The sequence below is a fragment of the Macaca nemestrina genome, chromosome 4, assembly GCF_043159975.1.
Source record: "Macaca nemestrina isolate mMacNem1 chromosome 4, mMacNem.hap1, whole genome shotgun sequence".
Classification (NCBI taxonomy): Eukaryota; Metazoa; Chordata; class Mammalia; order Primates; family Cercopithecidae; genus Macaca; species Macaca nemestrina.
Window position 1 is genome coordinate 97038791 of NC_092128.1, and position 6000 is coordinate 97044790.

Sequence of the window (6000 nt, forward strand, 5' to 3'; positions counted from 1 at the left end):
AGTCATGCATTGCTTAACAATGCGGACATGTTCTGAGAAATGTGTCATTAAGCAATTTTGTTGTGTGAACATCACAGAGTTTACTTACACAAACCTAGATGGCATAGCCTACTAAACACTCTGGCCACAGCCTAGCGCTCCTAGGCTGCAAACCTGTACAGCAGGTAACTGTACTGAACACTGTAGGCAGTTGTAACACAATGGTGAATATATGTGGTCTAAACATAGAAAAGGTACAGTTAAAATACTGTATAAAAGATAAAAAATGGTACACCTGTAGAGGGCAGCTCCATGATACTCATGGGACAACAGTCGCACATGCAGTCTGTTGTTGACTGAGATGTTAAAACTATGCAGCACATAACAACGTATCTCTCTCTATCCCATTCCTCTTCAGCTTCTTTTCAAACTCCTGACTTTAGCCTCTTTCTTATTTTCCAGACCCAGCCCACACTGGCTCTTGTCTCTCTCACCGTTTTCTTTAACCCTCCAGATCTATTCCTCACTGTTCTGCCGGTAGCTCTCAGAGTAAATCTGACACAGCAGTCCCTGGCCGTCTCGGCTCCTCCCCGCTCTAATTCCAATCTTTGCAGCCATAGCTTAGGAACTAGTCTGACAAAGATGGGATTCACCTGAGCAGTCTGGGGTGGGGGTATGAGGGCAGAGAGGGGGGAGGTAGGGGGAGGGAGAGGTAGGGGAGTGGAGGAGGGGAGGGAGAGTGGAGGGTGGGAGCAGGTGGGCACACTGGCTGTCACAGTGGTGATCAGAGACAAGCCTGCAGTCTAATCCTGTAAAAGGTTTTCCTGAAACTCCTCATTTTGTTTAGTAGTCATGAACACCAGCTTGCAGCCAATTTTTGTTTTCCTCTTTGTTGGTCTACCTACCAAGTTTATCCCCTGACCTTCAGGGGACTTCACCCCAAAACCATTGTGTGAAAACCAACCTTATTTCTAAGAATATTTCTAAGGTCTATGACCTTCTTTGGCAATCCATGATGAGGATTAACCACTCTTTTTAGAAAACGATTTTGTCTACATGCCTCATGCCCCCATTAAGCCCAATCTCTGGGCAGATCACAGGCCTCAGGGTAAATGTGTAAGGAGGCCCTTGTGCAAGGCCAGTGGGGAGGGAGGAGGCACTAGTGCCCTCTAAGGGCACTGACATTCAAGACTCCTGAAATGCTGTGTGGAACTGTGCCGCATTTGGAGAGGGGAAGATAAAACGTGTCTGTGGGTTGCAGTCAGCTTGCAGGGTTTATAACACAACTGTATTTTATATTTTTTTTGAAAAAAATTAAGTTTTCCTGAACCTTTTATTTTCTAATTGAAATGTTCTCAACATTAATATTTCATCCTGAGTTTTACTGTAATTTATGGTTCTTTTCTGAATCAAAGGTTTGTTCATAGCTATGTTAAATAATGACCTCCAAACTCAAATGTGAAATTGGTGTAAAGGTTTTGACAGTGAGTTGTATTGTGAACAGTTTAATTGAAGTTGTCTTAGTGGAGTCTAGTTATTTCTGTAGTTGGTGGTTCAGCCTGACCTCAAAACAACAAAAAATGTAAACATAGTAAACATTTCTTGGGCTCTAACATTGTTCTGACCTATAAGAGAGGCAGAAATAAGTAAAGGTTTGGTGAAGGCAGGTAAGATTATACTGTCTGTTAGAGTAGAGGAGATGGTTTGAAATAAAATGGAAATAAATAAGGAGGTAGAGGCACCTGGACAACACTGTAGCTGTTGCCCAAAGACACCCCAGATGGCAATGGCTCCAATGAGGGAGAAATCAATTTCTCTTTCAGGTAACTCTCCGAAGGAGGTAAGCAAGCCCTGCTCCAGGAAGCCGCCCAGGGACCTGGACTGGAGGAATGGCTCGGCAATCCTCAATACGTGCTTTTCTTTCCAGGATTGCTCCAGTCAGCCCTCTTTCTAACCAGGCTAGGAAAGGAGAGAACATAACTGGCGAAAGCACCTTTTAATTTTTTTTTTTTTTTAGACAGGGTCTCACTCTATCACCTAGGAGTGCAGTGGTACAGTATCAGCTCATTGCAGCCTCGACCTCTTGGGCTCAAGCAATCCTCCCACCTTAGCCTCCCCAGTACTTTGGACTATAGGTGCACATCACCATGCCTAGCTAATTTTATCTGTTGTAGAGATGGGGGTCTTGCTATGTTCCCCAGGGTGGTCTCAAACTCCCGGGCTCAAGCATCCTTCCTCCCACCTTAGCCTCTCAAAGTGCTGGAATTACAGGTGTGAGCAATCATGCCTGGCATCATTTATTTTTTCTTTTTTTTGAGACGGAGTCTTGCTCTGTCGCTCAGGCTGGAGTGCAGTGGCGCATCTTGGCTCACTGCAACCTCTGCCTCCTGGGTTCACGCTATTCTCCTGCCTCAGCCTCCCGAGTAGCTGGGACTACAGGTGCCCGCCACCACGCTCGGCTAATTTTTTGTAGTTTTAGTAGAGATGAGGTTTCACTGTGTTAGCTAGGATGATCTCGATCTCCTGACCTCATGATCAGCCCACCTTGGCCTCCCAAAGTGCTGGGATTACAGGCGTGAGCCACCGTGCCTAGCAGCATAATTTATTTTTCAATAGAAATTTTCAAACATACACAAATGTAGGGATAATGCAGTATAAGAGATTCCCATGTGCCTGTCACTGAGCTTAAACAGTTACCTTTGTATGGTCAAACTTGTACCATTTATATCCCCCAAATAGGTCCCCCACAGCTTCGCTGCATTATATTTAAAAGCAAATCTTAGACATCTTTAAGAAGATGATCTGGAAGTTGTACACATCATCACATCACTTGGTGACAACTCAGTTACATGATCACACCAGACACAGGCAAGACTGGGACATGTCTCTAGCTGGGCAGCCGTGTACCCAGGAAGAAGGAGAGAATGCCACACTTGGGATTACAGGATTTGAGGAGGTAGCCTTGAAAAAGGCCGTAGAGGTTGAAATCACGTGGCTCAGAGGAAGATCAAGGACATTTCTACACTGTAGTCAAATCCAACTGATGCCCAGTGCATACTGACACCTTGTGAGGGCTGCAGTGCAAGTCTTGAAAATCTTATGCACTCACATTTTCAGCAAATGCAGCATTTGCCAAATAGAATAGCAAGATGAAGTGGCTTAGAAAGGCACTACCGCTCTTGCTCTTTTTCTCACCTATGTAAACTTAGCTGAGTTAATGATTTTAGAGGAGAGAAAGTCAATATATATTTAAATTATGAACACGGTTTATGTGCTTCTGCTGTTGGAAACCTGTCTTTTAAGGTGTTATAAGGTGTATGTGTATTTTAGACTTTATGTATTTTCCTGTAATAAGAAGAGAACAAGACACCACAGAACTTAAAATATGCAAAAGAAGAAATAGTTTACATTAGTGTAATGAATCAATTCATACTAAAAACATTTATTGAGCATGTATTATATTCCGAAGATTGAGCTGGATACTCCAGCAGATAGATGATAACAAACCTTCAACCCCTGTTCTTGGAAGCTCTCAATCTGAGGGCAGACACACATGAAAACATCTAACTACAACGTAAGACAGAATGAATCAGGTGCCGTAACTGGGGGTAGTCTCACCTGCCCAATATCCATTCTCTTCCTGCAAGACTCTTGATATTTCTCAGGGACCACCCCTCTCCACTCTCAGTTCCTGTGGTTTGAGTGGAGCTGAGTCAACCTTCATCCCCACAGGGAGTTGTAACCCAAGTCTAGTCAATCAGAGCAATTGTATTTTCCTGGCCCAACTGATGAGTGGTTCATAAGTGGTCACATGCCCAGTCAAAACCAATGACATTTGTGCTACTGTTGAGAAAAGGAACTCTTTCCTCCTCTGGGATGGCTGGATAGGATGAAAGCCTGGAACTCTGGGAAGCTCATATTACCACTGCCTGAAAATGAAGCCCACATCAAAGGTAATAGAGCTGAGAGATGAATTGAGTGGGTCCTGATGACATCCTTTAAAACTGTTGGATATTTCCCATGTCAAGCACTGCAGTAAGCATATCATTCACTGATTTATTCATTCATTCGCTCACTTGCTGACTTTACCTGTGCAGTTGCATTTAATCCCTATATAGTAGTTCCCCAAATTGCTTTCTGAGGTCTCAGTTACTGGCCATCCACTGCAGTCTAAAGATCGGTGAGTACAGTACAATAAGATATTTTGAGAAAGAGACCATATTCACATAACTTTTATTACAGTATATCGTTATAACCCCTCAATTTTTTTATTGTTGTTGTTAATTTCTTAGTGTGCCTAATTTATAAATTAAATGTTATTAATAGGTATGCACATATAGGAAAAAACATAGTGTATACATGGTTCAGCCTATCTGAGGTTTCAGGCATCCACTGAGGGTCTTGAATATACCCCACTGGATGGGGGGGACTACTTCAACATGAATAGAAAGTGGGTACCATTATTCTCATTGTATAGATGAACCTGCTGCTAATTAAGGGAAAAGGTGGGATTGAACACAGAATCAGGTCTGTTTCTAATACCCTATATGGTTTCACAAGGAGAAAATAGCTGTTATAAAACCAATGTATTCTCTTAGCACCTAGAATACAATAGTGCATTCACTTAGAAGGGGCCACTTACATATTTCTTGACTGGGTGCATATTCATGGCGTAAAGAATGGTGGTGCTGTTACTTAGAGTGGGAAGCACAGGAAGAGGTGCAGGAGGAAGAGAAGGGGAGGATGAATTCAGGTGCAGCCAGGATGTGGGTACAGGAAGAGATGATATGCCCAGAGGTGAAAATGTGAGGTTGGAATAGGGCGAGAGGTAGAGAGGAACATTTAGAAATTTTCTGAGAGGAGAATTGATGAAGGACATCTTTCCACAAATGTTATCTCAGTGAGGCCTTCCCAAATTGCAATCTCCTTCTTAATTCCCTTTTCCTTACCTTCCCCATCTCTCCTCGCTGCTTTGTATTCTCATAGCATCAATCACCTGTATCTAAGTAGATATCTATTTGTTTTTATTTATGTCCTCTGCATCCCCATGACAATATAAGCTTTATCTGAGGACGGAGACAAGCTGTTGTTCACGGTGGTGTCCCACATGCCTAGACTAGTGCCTGGCACATAGGAGGTGCTCAAAGTCTATTTGTTGAATTAATAAATGAAGGAGTGGAAGTGTGTGAGATTGCTCACTGACGGCAGAGATAGATGAGGGTAGACAGAGACCTGGGAAGAGGAGACCCTGGAAGTGACTGAGACAATCTAAGAGGCAGAAGACAAATCAAAGAGCAATTCCCAAGAATAAGGAAAGCAGAGGGTTTCCAGAGCAGCACAGCCAGCAGGGGCAAATGTTGCTGAGGGGCAAAATATGGCCGAGGCCACTACATCTTTGGTAATGTTGCACAGCATCATTGGAGGCTCTTGGGATTCAGAGTCAAGCATGAGGGTTTGAATTCCAGTCCTGCCATTTACTAATTTACTAGTTATGTAAATTTGAGTAACTCTCTAAACTTCGGAGCCTTGGTCTGTTTACCTGTAAAATGGGTATAATGCTGACCCTACCTCAAAGCATGATTTTAAGGATGCACTGAATGATTATATGTGAATGACATGTATATATGTGACTTATTACCATTATCACTGATTTGCAGTGGGTAGAATAAATATCTACAAATAAAGGAAGTCATGAAAAATTTTGATAAACCATTACTGTTTGGGAATAATTGATTTCAAGACAAAACAAAATACATGATGATTCTTGCTGTCATTTTCAAACACTACGCATATATATTTGAAAATGAACACTTGCATTTATGGGTTTGAATTTGGGGCATTTTCTTTATCAGGACTGTTCCCGGTTTTCTTATACCCCTTCTTACTTAGGCTATTTATGCAAATGCACAACCCCAGACAGACAAGAGGCAACATTTCAGTTCTCTGTCAGTTGGGTTGGAGAGCTGCATGCAGCCATTCCCTTCCTTCCCCCACCCCCCTCGCAAGCCAATCTTATTTTTT